The sequence below is a fragment of the Jaculus jaculus genome, chromosome 3 (genome assembly GCF_020740685.1).
Source record: "Jaculus jaculus isolate mJacJac1 chromosome 3, mJacJac1.mat.Y.cur, whole genome shotgun sequence".
NCBI classification, from domain to species: domain Eukaryota; kingdom Metazoa; phylum Chordata; class Mammalia; order Rodentia; family Dipodidae; genus Jaculus; species Jaculus jaculus.
This window is the reverse complement of record NC_059104.1, coordinates 28,561,888-28,581,192: the sequence shown is the minus strand read 5'-3', so window position 1 is coordinate 28,581,192 and position 19,305 is coordinate 28,561,888. Positions and strand designations below refer to the sequence as shown.

At 37.0% G+C, this 19,305-nt stretch overlaps 1 pseudogene; it reads right to left on the bottom strand.

The window, feature by feature from the left end:
- Window positions 1-18,221: 18,221 nt before the first annotated feature.
- LOC105944605 lies at window positions 18,222-18,708 on the bottom strand (annotated as a pseudogene).
- Between the last annotated feature and the right edge of the window lie 597 nt (window positions 18,709-19,305).

The window sequence follows — 19,305 nt, the reverse complement described above, 5'->3', positions numbered from 1 at the left end:
GGTGAACCATTCTAAGGTAAGCTTTTCTTCCTTTCTTTTCTGATTTTAAAATAAAACACATTTTTCTCCTTAAGGAATTATATGGTTTGGATCTACGTACATCAATGGTTCAAATGCAGAGACTTGTTAACTCATATGGTCCTGTGAGGCCTGAACAAACTTCATGGTGGTATTGGAGCATCTGAATAAACTCTAAGGAGGTTGTTAGATGTAGGTACTCAGGCCCAGCAAAGTGAGTTGTGGGATGCCACTCACTCAGGTGTTATTTGTTTCCTGGCTCATAATGTGATTCTGGATTCTCCCATGCACACCTGTAATGATATGCTTTTCATATCATGGGATAAATCCATGGAAGACCCTGGTGCTTTATGCGATACAAACTTCAAAATGATGAACTAAATAAAACATTTATAAGTTAGTCACCTTGTGTCTTATTACCTCAGTGTAGAACTAATATACTAGGAAAGGAAATGTTTGATGAATTTTACCTAGTGCAGTGATACATTTCCATGCATAATATGAACAAAGCTTGAAACAATAATTTATTTAAATCTCATTTTGAAAATTTATTTGCTATAAATAAATTTGAAGCAAACTTGTAGTTTAAAGCATTATGTAGGCCTTTATTTAAGCCAAATGTTTTTGTTTTAAAGTGATAAATGGAACAGTAAGAAAAACTGTTCAATTCTAAAACCCTGATGAGCTCTACTTGAGATAGTCAGAGATAACTTTGTAGACAATTACAGATTTGGTTTATTTTTAAATAATTTTCTAAGTAAGCTAAATAGACAATTACTGATTTGGTTTATTTTAAATCATTTTCTAAATAAGCTAAATATTAGAATTCCATAGATAATGAGGAAATGGATAAAAACACATGGAAATTTTCTCTTGTATGTAGGAATCTTGGAGCTAATTATTCTATGCTCAAATCACTGAAATGCTTAAAATGAAATATAGCAATTTTTTTAATATTTCCATTTATTTATTTATTCACTTATTTGACAGAGAAAGAGGGAGAGAGAGAGTGAGAGAATGGGCGCACCAGGGCCTCTAGCCCCTGCAAACGCACTCCAGACATGTGCGCCCCCTTGTACATCTGGCTAACATGGGACCTTGGGAATCCAAACTGGGTCCTTTACTTTGCAGGCAAATGCCTTAACCACTAAGCAATCCCTCCATAACAAAATATAGCAATTTTTATTAGCTAAAGTAGCAAACTAATGTCACAGGGCAAAGTGTTTTCCCCAGAGAGAGAGAGAGAGAAACAGGTAGAGAAAAACATTACCTCATAAGGTGGAGTCTCTCCAGAACACACTAAACAAAGGAGGCTGATAGGAGGGAAAAAATGAAAAGCTCCTCTAAGGACACGTCTGACATATGAAAAATCTAAGCAACTCAAATACAGGAAGTACCACAATGTTTACACATTGAACATCTTAGAAAATGTCCCAGAGAGACAATTAGAAGGAAACAAATAAATATGAATCTGCATTTAATTAAAGAAAAATCGCCCTCATAAGTAATTAGTAGACTGTTATATACTAGAAGAATAGACTAGTGAAAGATATATTTCAAGCAACTCATGGTCTAACCTACTTAGCAACAAATAACCTGGTGTGATGCCCACCCAAGTGCAATAGTGGCACACAGCCATGGTGGGGAACCAACTGCTCTTGATTTGGCTAACTGATCCCCTCAGTGGTACGGGACCCATAGCTGGAGCTGGGAAACAAGTCATAATCATATCTAAACATAAGACCACTCTTCAATATCAAGCTACCATCAATCATGGGGTAAAGAGAGCCTACACCTATTAAACTCTCTATTAAAAAAGTAAGTGTTATGCCGGACGTGGTGGCGCACGCCTTTAATCCCAGCACTCGGGAGGCAGAGGTAGGATGAAAGCCATGAGTTCAAGGCCACCCTGAGACTACAGAGTTACTTCCAGGTCAGCCTGGACCAGAGTGAGACCCTACCTTGAAAAACCAAAAAAAAAAAAAAAGGAAGTGTTATCTCAATTTTCCCGGTGCTAACTTACTCTCCATTGGAGAATATGCTTCTCTTTTTCAGATAGATGCAGATCCTAAGGAGAGAGCTGCCCTATCATACCTCAAAAGGGGCCCGACTGAAACTAAGGAAAATTGGCAAAACAAACAAGGGTGCTGTTTTCCTGATGAATCGGATACCAGCACAAAGGGGAAGGAGTCCAACACAGAGTAAAATCAACTCCTACCAAACCAGAGAGCCAGAGCCTCAGAGGCCCCTAGCAACTCATCACTGAAGCAGACCAAAAATGAACACAACATGGCTCAGGGAAATTTTGCAGAAGAGGGGGCAGAAAGAATATCAGAGTCATGATATGCAGAGACATTTATCATACCAAGAACTGTGGGCTAACTCCACAATGCACGAACTATTTACATCAACAAGGAGGTGACATTGGGAGGGGGTAGGTCATGAATGAGTCTAAACAATGGTACCAAACTGCCTGTATTTGCTACAAAGAAAACTAATAAATTTTAAAAAAAGAAATGTACATAAAGCAAAAAAAAAAGATATATTTCATTAAAGTCAGTAATTTAAATCAAATGAAAATACTTAAAACAGCCTTAAAAGAACAAATGAAACATTTGAATAGGCACATCTGCCAAAATGAAGTATATAAATAGCATATTAACAAGTGAAAATTTGCATAGGACCAATTTCCACCTTTGAAAATAATGTTAATTGTGTGCTTATCATATATGGCCTTGTATATATGAAGGGAAATTCTTTTATACTTAGTTTTGAATGGATTTCTTATTATTTTTGATAACTTATTAAATACTTGAGCATATATTGAGAAGATTATATGTTATTTATCTTTATTATGTTCTTATGCCTAACAAACTTACTGATTTTTGTACATTGAAACGTTGTGTATCACAGAACTCAACACTTTCTAATTGCTTTTTATGATCTTTTTAATGTGCTATGCTATTAAGTAGATAATAATTTTATTATTTTCTACCAATGTTATTTGGAGACGTTTTTCTGTGAACTTCATTTTATTTTTGTGTGTTCTGAGTTTGCAATCAGAATAGCATTGGCTTCATGGGTTGCATTTAGCAATTTTCTCTACTATTTTGGAGAAATTTTAAAATGATTGGCTTTAAATTCTCTTTTCAGTGTTTGTTAGAATTCACTTAGTGAATTAGCTTGATATCATTGGGATTGATTCAATCTCCTTGTGCATTATTATAATGATTTCAATTAGGTGTCCCCCATAAACTCATGTATTATGAATGCTGGATGTCCAGCTGGTGGCAATTTTGGAATTAGAGCCTTTCTGGAGGAGGTGTGTTATTGGGAGTGGGCTTACAGCATTATCACCAGCTTCTTCTTACCAGTGTTCAGCCTATTCACATGCTGCAATGTTGCATCTGCCAGAGAGAGATGATGTCCAGCCTCTTGTCATGCTATTCTTTCCCTGACATCATAGAGATTTCCCTCGAGCCTCTAAGACAAGTTAACTTTTCTCCCATTAGCTGCTTGGTAGGGTGCTTTGTCCCAGCAACAAGAAGATAGCTGCAACAATTATCAATGAGTTCAGTAATGTATGAGTTCACAATTTATGCTTATCATATGTTACATATTACACATTGCTGACATGCTAATGTTTATCCCTCCACTTATCAACATTTTGATTTGTGTGGTTTATATCCAACATATATTGCACTAAAGTTGGGGTATAGAAGAGAATAATACCATTTATATTCTGAGGATGGGGTACTCCTTTCCTCTAACTAGTTACTAAGATTCAACGAGAAAGTTACTTTCCTCTTCTTTTCATGACTAGTAATAAGGAAAATCCAGACAGTGTTCTGGGCAAAAATACAGGCTTTGGAGTCAGAATCTAATGAGTTTAAAATTTAGTCTTAGACAAGTTATTTAACATTGAAAACTCAATTTCCTCATCTATAATGGATAATATAATTCCAAGTTTACAGGCTTCCTGTGAAAATTTAATGAGAAAATATATGTAAAGTGCTCAAAGTAATGTTTTGAAACACCATATACAATAAGTGTTTCTTTTACATTTTCTCTCATCTAAGGAATCATGGTTATTTATTTGACTGAAAGGACAAATAACATCAATTTTGCCTGCAGTGCCTTGAGTGGATAAATTGAGTTTCCCAAATTGCCCATTACTCTACTTTATACTGGATCTACTTGATATAAATTACAAATATAAACAGATTTTCAAAAGTCTAGAAAAATAATTTAATGTAAAATATATTTTAGAAAGTGTTGGGCCTTGAGAGGCCAAGGTGTGAGGCCTAGTGGAACTTCCTGAGCCTAGCTAAAGTTTGGTGATCTGCCTCTGGCCAGCTATAACTCCAGCAAGACGCCTAATGGCTTCTGGCCTGCTACTTCTGTGTAGGAGTTGGAATTCCAGTGTGCGTGTGCTTGGGACCAATCATCTCAAAGTTCGTTTTACTATTGGCCCTTACCTCTCCCCCATCCTAGAATCCCCACCTTTGTTCTCAACATTATATAGGCAACCACCTGTAACAATAAAGTGAGATCCTGCTTCGACAAGACTCCCAACTCAGTGTGGCTTTTCTTCGGTGACTAGGAGAGATTCTGAGTCATCCAACGTTCACCCTCTTCCTCAACCCCTTGGGAGGAATCAGTGGGCCTGCTCCCTCCTCAGCACTACCCACTGGGGAAGAGCCTGGCATTTGGCACCTAACATGGGCCTCCCCGGCTGCTTGCAGTACAGTTGCCCATACGACCTTAAAAAATTGCTCAGCCACCTTCCCCATCCCTGACCAACTTTTCCCAATGTTTCCTCTGGAACTTGCATTTAGTTCCCTGCCTTCCCCTAATAATTCCAGTATAGGTGTGGGCTACATTCATCCTTCCTTCTGTACTTTTAGCACAACTGAGCCCAGTGGTCAACACTGCCTGCTTTCTGGAATGATTTATGTTTGTGAAGGCGGGATGGCCTATGACTTTCTGCCCACAAATAGGATGGGCCTTTGTGCCCCAGCCACCTTAATCCTAGATATAGATATCATTCCTGGAAGCTAGATCCCCTGGCTGAGGTAGTCCTACAAAACAGGAGGGGACAAGACCTATTAACAGCCGAAAAGGAAGGCATATGCTTGTTTTTACAGGAAAAGTGCTGCTTTTAGGCCAATAAATTGGGAATCATCCAGGACAATTTTAAGAGGCTCCAGGAAGATTTGGAGAAGAGGCAGTGGGACCTCCAGGACAACCTGCTGTGGATGGGCTTACATGACTTCTTACCCTACCACCTCTCTCTACTTAGGCCCCTCCTTACCCTCCTCCTTATCCTCACTGTCAGGCCTTGTGTAATACAAAATTACACAGTTCATTCACCAGTGGCTAGAGGTAATAAAACTCCATCAGGTTGAGATACATTACCACAGGCTGGCAACTCAGGAATTAAGTTCCTCAGATGACCCACTACCACCTCCACTGCCTTCCATGTGACCAATGCCAGATAAGATCTCAGACTGACTGAGACAACCTAAGATAGGCCATGGAGTGGGTTCTCAGCGAGCTAAACACATGGTACCCAGTGACAGGAAAGATCCCCAGAGGGGGACAATCTAAGACAGGGGCCATGGTGTAATGCTGTTACAAAAACAAAAGGGGGAGATGTTGGGCCTTGAGAGGCCCAAGCATGAGGCCTAGTAGAATTTCCTGAGCCTAGCTAACGTTTGGTGAACTGCCTCTGGCCAACTATGACTCAGCAAGACGCCTAGTGGCTTCTGGCCTGCTACTTCTGCATAGGAGTTGCAAACGCTTGGGGCCAATCATCTCAAAGGTTGTGGTTTACTACTGGCCCTTACCTCTCCCCCCATCCTAGAATACCCACCTTTGTCCTCAACATTATATAGGCAACCACCTGTAACAATAAAGTGAGTTCCTGCTTCAACAAGACTCCCAACTCAGTGTGGTTTTTCTCTGGTGACTAGGAGAGGTTCTGAGTCATCCGACATTTACCCTCTTTCTCCACCCCTTGGGAGGAACCAGTGGGCCTGGTCCCTCCTCAGCACTACCTGCCGGGGAGGAGCCCGGCAAGAAAGAAATGAATAAAATGAGAAGAAAATTTAGGAAGAATGATGGGGTGCTTAAAGCAACTTATATATAGGTTTTTAAATTTCATTGTGGCATTAAATAATCTTTTGGTAATGAGGAATTATAAATTTTTTACCTCATTTGTGAAAAAAATCAGATTAGCTTAAATTTTTAATAGAACATTTGGACTCAGTGTAATTCAGATTCACCACCAATATTGCAAAGTCCCTCAATAAACTGTTGTTTAAGTTTACAGAAGCATCTTTGACAACATAAATAAAAATAAACCCAATATCTCTCCTAATCACATACTTTTGTGTGAACCAATTATGAAAAAAAAATCTTTGTATTCACTATGAAATCATTCAACTTAGTTTTGAATAAAGTGATAATTTAGTTTTTCATGAACATAAAATATAATTAATATTTTACATGTTATTTTATTTAATAAGTAGTATCATCTGGATATTGCAGAACAATGACTACTTCAGCATCGTGCACAATAACCAAGTTTTGACAGTTACTTTTGTTTCCTGTAATTTTTCATTGAAATGCAAAAACTATTTCAGAAAAAAAAGTATACAGAATTTTATTTGTTGTGTGAGCATTATTCCCATATACAATTCAATAAATGGTGTAAAGTTTTGTTCTAAAAAACTTTTCAATTTTCTTCAGTGAAAAATCCATATAGTATACTGAGAGAAAATATTAATATCCATCTGTAGATACTGAATGAATGAGTCCTCAGTAGAGATTAAATATAATCCTTAGTCAACAAAAAGACAGTAAGATATCTTAGAAAGTTTTTAGACTATAAGAATGAGGAAGCTGGAGAGATGGCTCAGTATATATACACTTGTGATGGCTTCCAGCCCAAGTTCAATTCTCCAATACCCACATTAAGCCAGATACACAAAGTGGCACTTACATCTGAAATTTGTTTACAGTGGCCAGAGACGCTGGTACACCCATTCTCACCCAAGTAATTAAATGAAAAGGGAGAGAGAGAGAGAGAGAGAGAGAGAGAGAGAGAGAGAGAGAGAGAGAGAGAGAGGAGTTTAAAAAACTCCAAAAACATCTCTGAAAAACACAATTTCCAATCTATTACTGCTAGATTATGTAGTAAGCTACCATGAAAAAATTCAGTTTTCTAGTCTTTTAAAACTTGGTCTTTATAATTTCTCAGCAATATCTTCTTTGAATGTGCCAGTCTAGGTTTTAAGCTGTGGTTATATCTCTATCTTTCTAGGCTGCTACTCACATCTAAGCATTTATCATCAGCTTTTCATCACAGCTTAGAAGGTCTTTCACTTCATTGATGTGAGCTACTCAGTGTTGTATGTCTTCTCTGAATTCCTCTGCATCTAGCCTGTGGGTTCTAAATAATCGTCATCCATTACTAGCATTATTCACTGGTATCTCCTCTTTCTTGGATGTTCTTCTAGTCTCTATTCTCCTGGAAATATGGGAGGGTATAGAAAATTGACATAGTTCCTGGTCTGTTCATCTCTTTTCTTTGCTGTGTGGGTGCAGAGAACATTCAATAAAAGATACACCAATTTTTTGAAATAGCCATAAATAATGCTATGAGAAAAATAATATAAGAGCATGTGATGGACATGAATAAGCAGGTTAATGCTAACAAAATGATGGAGGTATCTAAGTTGTGGTATTGCAGAGTAGGCCAAACTAATATACAATAGTTACATAAGACTGTGGAAGCCTGATTTAGCAAGGGAGTAAATATTAAAACACTGAAGTGAAAGTATTCCATTTTCAAGTATGGGTCTATTACAAGGTTAAAATCCTAGGATTGTTTACAGTGATATTTGAATAGTCCTCTGTGACTAATAGATTGGGACTGCTATAGTAACAAAGTCACATGGACATGATCCACATGGCTTATATAAATATTATAATGTGCTATAGGATGAAATACTAAAATTCAGACCACATTTTTCTGATATAAGATTTTTTTTGAAAGAGTGAATTAGCAAAAGTAAGAAGAAAGAGGATTAAAAAGAGATATAATGTATCCACAGAAAACAATACAGCACATATCTTCTAAGTTATCTTTCAAAATTTCCCCCCATGCCAATGAAAATTTAGTGATTTTAGGATTTTTTTTTTTTTGCATGAGAAAACATCAGCATTTTAGGTTTTAACAGAAAACAACTTCTAACTAATTATTGAAGACAGACTGAGAGAGGCATTTTTAATCATCTTCAGCCAGCCCTGGGAATCAAAGTGTACTTAGCTATAATCCGTATGCTCACACTGACCCTGTTTTTGCCTTTGGAAAATCGTTTAATCCTCCATCTTTATTTGCTGTTTGTAAAATGAAGATAATAAGGCCCTATTAGTTAGAAAAAACTATTATCTAAACCTGGATAAACTGACAAAAGTGTCACACATATGGAACTGATTGGTGAAATACATTATTCTGTAATATATTCAAGTAGCATTTTCAAAAAAAAACTAAAGTTAGGTTTCATAAAATATGATGAATAATGACTCATCATTTAATCACAGAGATCTTGCTATTCATTCCAATAAAATGGAAGGCCTACAGTCCTTAACAATCTATGAACAGGAGTTATGTTTTAGTCACGTACAAGGCAGCAATCTACTTCTAACCCCAATTATTATATTTAGAAACTGCCTGTCTTCTGTAGAGATAAACATAAACTTTAACAAAGATGAGTCAAATAAAAGAAAAGCTATGTTCTGCTCAATTCAATTTAACCATTTTATTTCTATTCAGAAAAGTGCCTGATTACATACCTTTCCATGGCAAGAGGTAAGTAATGATAATTTTCACATGGATTTCATAATCAGAACTTCAGCACATTAACAGTAGATTTTCTAATGATATTATTAATCACTTTTTTTTTGGAACTAAAGAACAAATTTTCAACATGAGTTACTTAGCCAGGCCACATATTTCCAAGAAATTAAAACAATCCATATTTAAAATTTAATATTATTAAGAACAAAAATTAATTATACTACAAGACTATTGCGATTGTCAAAATTTTCTGTCAAGTCTCATATGTGACTTAACCCACTTACTGCTTGCATTTGCCATGTCTATGATGTATAGTTTTACTAATGCTTTGACATGGAGATATAAAGGAGAATTATCTGTCTAGTTCATAAGAACATTGCATGTCTAGTCACAGTTGCCTAGCCATTGATGTGAACACTTGAGAAACATAAATTAATTTTCCTAATAGTCCTATAATTCCTAAGAGCATTTCTACAATTTCTCAATCTAATAGCTAAGAAATTATGACAGTAAGACTATTCCAGAGTTTAATATTGAACCCTTAGTGAATGGGTACATTAGCAATAAACTGAAAAACTATGTTATGAAACTATTTTCCTAACAATGGCACTCAAACACAATGCCATTTTTGAATTGATGGTAAGGTTGTTTTTTTTTAAAATATTTTTATTTATTTGAGGGAGAGAAATAGTGGGAGAGACAGAGAAAGATAGGGAGAAGGAAAGGGATAGAATGTGTGCACCAGGGTCTCTAGCATCTGCCAACTTACTCCAGACACATACACCACCTTTGTGCATCTGGCTTAGTTGGGTCCTTGGGAATCAAACCTGGGTCCTTCCTTTGCCTTCACAGGCAAGTGCCTTAACTGCTAAGCCATCTCTCCATTCCCCATCACTAATGGTTTTAAAAGTGTGGCCCTTCAGTGAGTTCTCTTTCACAAAGACTTTGTTCACTTAACCTGCATTATGATATACAATGTCCATAGGGAAAATGTCAAAAACAATGAATATAAGCAAATGACTTTGCTCACATTGCACAATTATCCAAACTTGATATTTTTGTAAAACACAGTATGCCATAATATACAGAATTACTGGGAGTAATTAAATTACAGATCTTAGTCCAGCATCTCTTTTTATGATTGGGATCAGGGTTTGAGGACTCTCTGTGAATTAGGATTGGTTCACACACTGTCAACCTTTGAAAAATGAACTTTAAACTAAGGTGGTTCCATGTCTAGTTATCAATATAATAGTTTCTAAGTTCTCATGTTTACAATGGAAGAAACATATACTTTTCAGGAGCCATTCTTTTTGTGAGAATTTGGGTAAATTTCTCTAGTTATTTTTTTTTCTTTCTTTCTTTCTTTCTTTCTTTCTTTCTTTCTTCCTTCCTTCCTTCCTTCCTTCCTTCCTTCCTTCCTTCCTTCCTTTCTTTCTTTCTTTCTTTCTTTCTTTCTTTTTCCCATTCTCCAGTTGTCTCCTATGGCTCAGGTCTTCATCCTTGTTGGGTTTTCTGTGGGTGAGTTATCTCTTCTTCCATGGACAGTGATTGGAGCAAATTAAAAAACAAAAAAAAAAAAAAAACCTGTCTTTCCAATAACTATGATTGCTTACCTTTCCTCTTTTATTGAGATTTAACTTGTTGAAAAACACAAGAAAAAATTTTAACATTGTAACCTACTCTAATGTGTTGAGAATCCCCAAACCAGGCAATCTCACATTTAAGATTTTTTCCATTTAACCTTGCTTATGTGATAGTTTGAATGGATGCTCCCCAATACATTCAGGAGCATCTTGTTTTTTCCATCTTCCTGGCTACAGGAGGTATCACTGTGTTGATCCTGGGGTCCAGCCCTAATGCGTTATTGGGCATGGATCCGAATTCCATGCTAAGATATGCAGAGTGCTTGAGCTCTGCCTGGAGATCCTGGAGTGTGCTTGTTAACAGTGCTGATAGGGGTATTTCTCTCAGTGTTGACCTGTGAAATGAGGACAGCTCCTTTCTCCATTATGAAACTTCCACTGGATCTATAAGCTTCAAGTAAACCCTTCCTTCCATAACTGTGTTTGTTTCGGAAGTTAGTCCTGGCTGCATTATGTACCTTCCCATGTGGATTTAGGTCTTTTGGAACCTTTGTTTTGCAGGAATGGGCATGGACTTGGAACTTGCAGCAGAGGATGCTGTCCAGAGTGGTGATCCAAGTTTTATGGAACAGTCTGGTGAGAGTTTGTATATGATAAGTGCAGAGAGAATTGTATTTGAAGGCTAGGTTTATGAACTTTCTAAAGGGAAAGATAGATTGCAGAAAACTTGGCTGGAACTGTACTGCTGGCATAGGGCTGGCAGTGTTCTTATGCACTGAGTTCTATCAGGGTTAAATTTGTAATGGACTTATGCACTTGGCTAAAGGAACAGGACAAAAAAATTTAACATTTAAAGTCTGAAAAAGTTCAAGCAAGATTAAGATTACTGTCACTGAGACAGGTTGCTAAAGCTGCTATTGTTAGAGAAATATTACCATGGTTAAGGTAGATCTACAAACTATTTTACATTGAAATAATGGAAAGTATGCCTGAGGAAAGACAGAATGGTAGAAATGAAAACTTTTTTGAAAGGAGACAACTAAAAAGAAGGAGGATGTTCTTTATTTTATTTCTGAATTAAGAATATGGCTGTGTCCTGCCCACCTAGTATTGGTATGGGAAACATGAAAAATGCATGAAATGGGACATGAAATACACGTGGATCCAGGAGCCACCGCTGAGACATGGCCTATAGGCAGGGCATTATGACCCTGATAGGCCAGTAGAGCCATTGGAAGATGAACCATGCTTTGTATGGAGACCCAAGGATGTTTTGGGTAGACCAGGACTGTGCAAGGGCTACCATGGTGCAGTGTGACTCTAGATAGAAGTTTCCTCTGGCCATTGAACTTAGCTGGGGGAGAATTAGAAAATATGGGGATTTTCAGCCACTGTTTATGATATTGGACTTGAGCTGCAGATATTTGGTGTTTTCTTGATAGCTATTAAGTTTGCAGTGGTCCACTGTCTCCTTGTTATGCTTTACAGCATTTGGAAATGTTTACTCTGTGTCTTTATATGTTGAAAGAACATAACTTGCTTTGATAATGTAGGACTCACTGTTAAGACACAGACTTAAATCTCAAATGAGAGTTGGACTTTGGGATTATCTTAAAGACTATGGGACCTTTGAAATTGGACTATAACAATATACAACATGAGATGGTTATGTATCTGTTGGAGGCCAGGGGCACAATGTGGTAATTTGAATAGATGTCCCAAAATAGATTCAGGAGTTTGTTAAAGCTTCTTGGATTTCTATCTACCTGGGTATTGGAGGTATCACTGGGTGGATCCTGAGGTTCAGCCCTAAAGTTTTACTGGGGGGCGATCTGAATTCTACTCTAAGATGTGCAGAGTACTTGAGCTGTGTTTGGGGTTCCTGGAGTGTGCTTTCTTATGGTGCTGTGGTAGTATTTCTCTCTACATGGACCTGTGAAAGGGGGTCAGCTACTTTTCCCATTATGAAACTTCCCGTTCATCTGTAAGCTTCAAAGGAACCTTTCCTCTCATAACTGTGTCTTTTTTGGAAGTTGATCCCAGCAAAATAAAGCTGACTATAACATCTTTATATGAAGAAGACCACTTCATGATGTCAAAAACATGTTAGTATCAGTCAGGACCCACACAAAATTATCTGTGACTATGTACTATTTTCTCCAAATACATTATAGTTGGCATAATAGGTTAAACATGAAAATCTATCAATCTCTAGTCTTAATAAAACAGCATTCAGCATCTAAGTACAAGAAGTCTAATCAGCCCATGTACCTGTTCTATCCTGGTTAAACCTGTCTTCTTTCCATTGTCTATAGCTGTATTTGGTACTATTTGCTGAAAAGAGTGTAAAGCATTTTATCAGAGAAGCTGAATTTTCTTGCTAATACCACATGAGGAGAGGGAAACAGCAGGGCAGCCATTCTCTTGGTTGTTATTTAAGCATAGGTGTGTTTATTCCACATTTCTTTTATTTTCCTAACTCCTCCCATCATTTTTATTGTCCCATCTACCCATCCCCTTTCCTTTAAACTCCTTTTCTTCAGTAGTCCCTTGTGTTTTTTGATGCATTTCTCAATCCTTCCCTATTCATGATAGGATATTTCTGGGCCCAATATTGTGTAGGTCTTGCTAAGGTAACAACATTCTCTCTTTCTCCCTTTCATAAATTTTATTTTTAATTAGATAACACACAGGTTAGTTTCTATGTGGCTTTTTCATTATATCTTTAGTTTAGGTTGGCCTTCCCTTCTCCATCCCTAACTTTTTACTTCTTTTACCATTTAACTTTATTTATTTGTTTATTCATTTATTTTTGTCCTTCCTTTTATTATTAGATATGAACATATTATGTATGTAAACATCACATGTTGGTACCATCCTTTCCCTCCTTCCTTCCCCTATTCTGAAGAGGCCTCCCTAACTGGGGATGGAAGTGGATTGTGGGTCATGCATTATGGGGGCAGCAGTCAGTTATGTGCCTAAACCCATAGCTGGTACTAGAATCCAAGTCAGTACCCTATATAGACCAGGGTCATAGGCTCCAGTGAGAAGATCCCAGTAGTTTTTCAAAAGAGAGGCTACACCCATCAAATTCTTCTTAATTAACTATGCTTATCCCATTTAGCTTATGCTGTTATCACTTTTGAAGGGAGGATCTCTCTCTCTCTCTCTCTCTCTCTTTTCTTTTTTTAAAAAGAAGACATTGCAAACCAGGGAGAACCAAAATCCGTCAATATGACAAAGAAAAAGATAACTGAATCTTTATCATGAAATGAGCTACCACCTCTGCATCAGCCAGGGTCCAGGTGAAATAACAGAATTAGCAAATTAAGCATGAGTGTTGTTCTTATGAGGAGCCAGTCAACCTGAGTCAGAGTGATGGAGACAGACACTGAAGACATTCAAAACCTATAGCACCTTGGCAAATACAACTAAGCACGTTGAGAAGGGCCCTCCTGGAGTGGTGGTGGAGAGAAGAATGGGACCAGCACGTGATTTGTATATACAACAAAGTTTCTAATAGCAGAGGCCCATCATTGAGAAAAAGGCCATAAAGGAGGAGGAGAGGGAAGGTCCTAAGGGGATGGTACTACACACACACACACACCCCCACACGCACATACATCAGATCACAAGGAGGGGAAAGGCAAGGTCAGGGGAAGATAATATATAAAAGAAGAATTGGGGATGGCCAATCAAAATTCAAGATATTTTGAATAAGACATATGAAAATCTACCTTCTTGAATAATGACACATCCAGAAGCCATAGATTGTTACTAGAAAAATTTCAGTGCCAGGGATGGGATGGAATACTTTCCAGTGAGTTGTTGGCCAGGGTGGTCCCTGTTACCTCCAAAACATTATACACTATCATCAAGTCCCTTGGTTTCCTGTGAGAAAGAGATGATAAGACCCTATTCCTAAAGACTTCAAATGCCTGAGCAGCAAAATAACTGAGAAATCAAGCTGGTGCTGAGAAGAAAACCTTCTCCCTATCACCCAGCCAATTGAAAGCTGGAAAAGGCTTCACTGTATTCAGCCTTATGGGAGATAGAAGTCATCAGCAGTGAAAACAATGGGCAGTGGAAGCCGCAAGTTTGACCAGGCAGGCCAAATGACTAAATGAGCGCAATAGTGGCATGTGTGCTCTGGGGGAAACCAACTGTTCTCTAATTGTACTGAAGGCCTGCTGTATAGGAGGAAATACATGCCTGTTACTGAAAACCTAATCAAAATCCTATGACAGGGGTGATCATCAGCCTTAGAGGTATAATGCCTGTTCTTGTCTGGATAAATGCATATGTTACTCTCATCTGAAAGCACTACACTTAATGTTCATATTCATATATTAATGCTGCTCTCACTTCTGTTTAGAGCTTTTCTTTTCAAATGGTGATGACCACTGGGATGACCCAAAAGGCAACATAGTGCTGAGAAGAAGGGACAGAGGAGTGTCCAGCACTGAAACACCTCATACCCTCCAAGGCTCAGGGTCCACTGCAGAAGAGGTGGCAGAAAGAATGTAAGACCCACAGGAAGGGTACCACTCCCTACATACAACTGTCCAGACAGAATTTGGCCTCAATATCCAAGACTTCACAGTGCCTAGCAATACCTACACAAGACCCTCATAATGGGAGAAAAAGATGATGCCATCAAATTAAAAGACGGACTAATGGAGAGAGGGAGGAGATATGATGGAGAGCAGAGTTATGAAGGGGAAAGCAGGGAAGAGGAAGGAAATAACATGGTTTGTTGTCTTTAAGTAGAGAAGTTGTCAAGTAAGAAAAAAAAAATACACACACACACACACACACACACACACACACATATATATGGCTAAAGAGATGGCTCAGCACTTTTGATGCTTGCTTGAAAAGCCTAATGACTTGAATTCAACTCCCCATTACCCAGGTAAAGCCACATGCACAAAGTGGCACTTGCATATGGAGTCCGTATGTAGCAGCTGGAAACCCTGGTATACCCATTCTCTCTGCCTTTCTCTCTTTTATTATTAGTATTTTTTTTAAATTTATTTATTTGAGAGCGACAGGCAGAGAACGAGGCAGAGAGAGAGAGTGGGCGCACCAGGGCTTCCAGCCACTGCAGACGAATTCCAGACGCGTGCGCCCCCTTGTGCATCTGGCTAATGTTGGTCCTGGAGAATCGAGCCTTGAACCGGGGTCCTTAGGCTTCACAGGCAAGCGCTTAACTGCTAAGCCATCTCTCCAGCCCGTTAGTTTTTTTTCAGTATTGACAATTTCCATAATTATAGACAATGAGCCAAGATAATTACCTCCCCTCTACTTTCCCCTTCGCAAATGTCTGTCCATAATCTCTCCTCCCTTCTCATCACTCTCCCTTTTATTTTGACGTCACCATCTATTATACTGGTATTTTGTAGGTAGTGTGGTAATAATAATAGTAATAATAAATACCTTCTAAGTGTATGTGGTGGTGGTACAAACTTGTTATCCAAGTACAAGGAAGGGTGAGGTAGGTGGAGGTAAAGCAGGCCCACTTGGGAAACAATGAGAAATTCTGCCACCAATGCAAAAATAAATAAAAAAATAATAAAGCAGTAAATAAACAGTAATTTAAAATAAAAATAAAATAAGCAAACTGATACCAAACCTTATACATGGTATTTTTCTTCCTTCTGAATAAAGTCTATTTCTTAATTTATTGGAAATTTAAAAGATAACTATAATATTAATTACAACATATAGTAGTTATAGTGTTTCATGTACATATTTCAGCTAGAAATATTAACTATGTTTATGGTCTTAAAAATTCTAGCATTAAGCCAGGTGTGGTAGCACATACCTTTAATCCCAGCATGAGGGAAGCAGAGGTAGGAGGATCACTGTGACTTCAAGGACACCCTGAGACTACAGAGTGAATTCCAGGTCAGCCTGGACTTAAGTGAGACCCTATCTTGAAAAAACAAACAAACAAAATTCTGGCATTATGTTCCTTTTGAAAGGAAGTTCAGTAACAGCTCCCTGGCTGAAGGGCTTATAAGTAGCAGAGCTCTGTGTAACAAGATAGGACCACCTTGTCCCATTTGTCTTTCCAAAAGAGAAAGATGATATGCCTTTATCTAAAGTGTTCTAATGAGGGTAAATATCCCAGTGTGAATAATTTTCTCAAAGAAAAATTATCAGCTTTGATGCTTTAGATAAATTTATATTCTTAGGTTGGTTTAATACCAGTGTTAAGCATTGAGCAAGCATATTATGGTTTTTAATGGCTTCTAATTCTATATGTTTTGTTTAGCACTTTAAATTATTTATGGTTTTCTTGTTCCGTTTTATGTTGGTTCAACCTACAGCAATTGAACTAGATTATACTGACAAAACTAAATTCTCATGTGTTTATATAGTACTTATAAGCATAAACTTTTGTTTAGTGTTTACTAAATCATTCTGAATAGCCACTTAGGTGTACATTTCTCCATTAGATGTTTTGGGATTTTAAAAAGTAAATGATAAACAAAGAAAAAGGTAATTTTGCTTCATTTCCATGTATATTTGGTTAATTGAAATGACAAAAAACCAGAAAAGCAAATATGCAGGAATATGTGTGTGTATATATATATAAATTATATTTTATGTAGAATATAGAAATGTGTATGCAATTTCAATTAAAAAATAAAGAAAATGTAGGAAAAAGTAAAATAGTTTCCTGAATGAATAACATATTTGTAAAAGTTGGGAAAAATTTTAAAAGAACAAACAAATTTTCATTTTATCTATATATGCATGTTTACGTCTATAGAATATTCATATATACATATGTATTTCTAGAATAGAAGACTAGAATCACATATCAACTGCAATCAATAACTATGAATTCTGTTATGCAGATACCATTTAATAACGTTTGAGGAGATGAATAAAGTAACAGGAGTTAATATGGGAAAATATTCTGTGTTGGTCTTAAATACAATAGCTTATACCTTTAGAAGTAGGGTATGGGCAGAGATTGCTCACAGAAAGTATAAAATGAAGACTTGGCCAGATGAGGACAAGGTTAGACTGAGGTGGGCAGATGCTTCACAAAGGACTGCAAGCTGTGACCAGAGAAAAGAGGTAAGAAAGGGTGCTTTTTTGAAAAGTCAGGAGGGATGATGACCTGGCTGGAGCACATTGATTGCTGCATTGATTATGATGATGGTGGATTCTTTATCTTATAAAAGTTATAAACCAATGCTTTTTAAAAATTTTGTTGCCTATTTTTATTTTATGCTTGGTTAATTTTTTTTATCCTATTTAATGCTTCCCCTTTAGCTAAACTAAACTGCTGACAGTGAAACCTGAAGGAGGATAATTGCCGATTGCATATACCATGATGAATATAAAATTATTTTAACATTTATTATTAATTAATTAATTTATGAGACAATGAAAAAGAGGCAGAGAGAGTAAGGAGTGCCAGAGCCTCTAGCCACTGCAAATGTACTCCAGATGTATGTGCCACCTTGTGCATCTGACTTTATGTGGGTACTGGTGAATCAAACTATGGTCCTTAGGCTTTGTGGACAAGCATCTTAAAATCTGAGCCTTCTCTCCAGACATATATATATGTATGTATACAATATACATATATACATGTGTATTATATATACACATACATGTACAAATATATATATTTATTATTTATGTAATATATATATATATGTATATATATATATATATACATTTGTAGTTTTATTTACATTTATTTTTATGCTAAATTTACTCCCATGTCATAAATTTTTGTCTCCAGTTTTTTTCTGAGATATATTCTCCTGTGCAATCTCCTGTTCTGTTTTAGGAACAATCTGTTCCTTTTCAGTAAGGATCATCTTAATGTAGCAGGGAGAGCTCATGTAAGGGTTAATCCGACCATGAACTCTGTGAGTATAGTGGCACATTTTGGGTGCTTTGTTCACCTGGATCTGTTCAGTGACTAAAGTGTCTACACCTAAACCCTTAAGTCCAGCATTACTCTCTGCATCTTTAAGGATGTGTATCAGACATTCAGCACTCTTTTTTGGCCCATTGTCCCTGTGTCCAGCCCCAATGTTTAGCCTGGGCACACCTACCAACTCTACCATTGTATTGCCTGAATGGCACACTCTGCTTTAAAGTGACATCTTTCAGATACTTGGTGGATTTTTGTATATGCATACCCTTGATGACTTGGGCAGTTTCATGGATATTCTCAAAGTGAGCGTGAAGATTTGAACCCCTTGATTTTCATGTTCAGATAGAGCTTTTTAAAAAATTTATTATTATTATTATTATTAATTATTATTATTATTATTTGAGTTGTGATCTCACTATAGCTCTGAAATGATTTCTGGATCCCCATACTGACTTTGAACTCATAATGATCCTCCCATCTTAGCCTCCTAGTGCTGGGATTAAACTGTGTTCCATCCCACCTGGGTCCTAACAGTATTTTTATTTTCTTTGACTTCAATAAAAATGTTTTTATAGATGAGGTCTTACCACATATTTTAGGCTGGCTCTAAACTTCTGTGCTCCTTCTGCCTGAGGCTTCCCAATGCTTGGGATTAAAGTTACCACCACACAGATTCACAATCTTTTTTTTTTTTTTTTAATATTGAAGTGAGTATCTATAGCAACATGCTTAAATTGTTGTATGCTCAATCCTGCAATAGAATAAAGCATGTAGGGGTAAAAATAACTGAATTTAGATGGATACATATTAACAAAAACTTGAGCCAAAGAATAAGGTGTATAAAATTATGCATGCTAGATATGTCACTTTTTACTTAGTGCCATAACAAATTATCACAATCTTAGTGAATTATAGCAGCACAT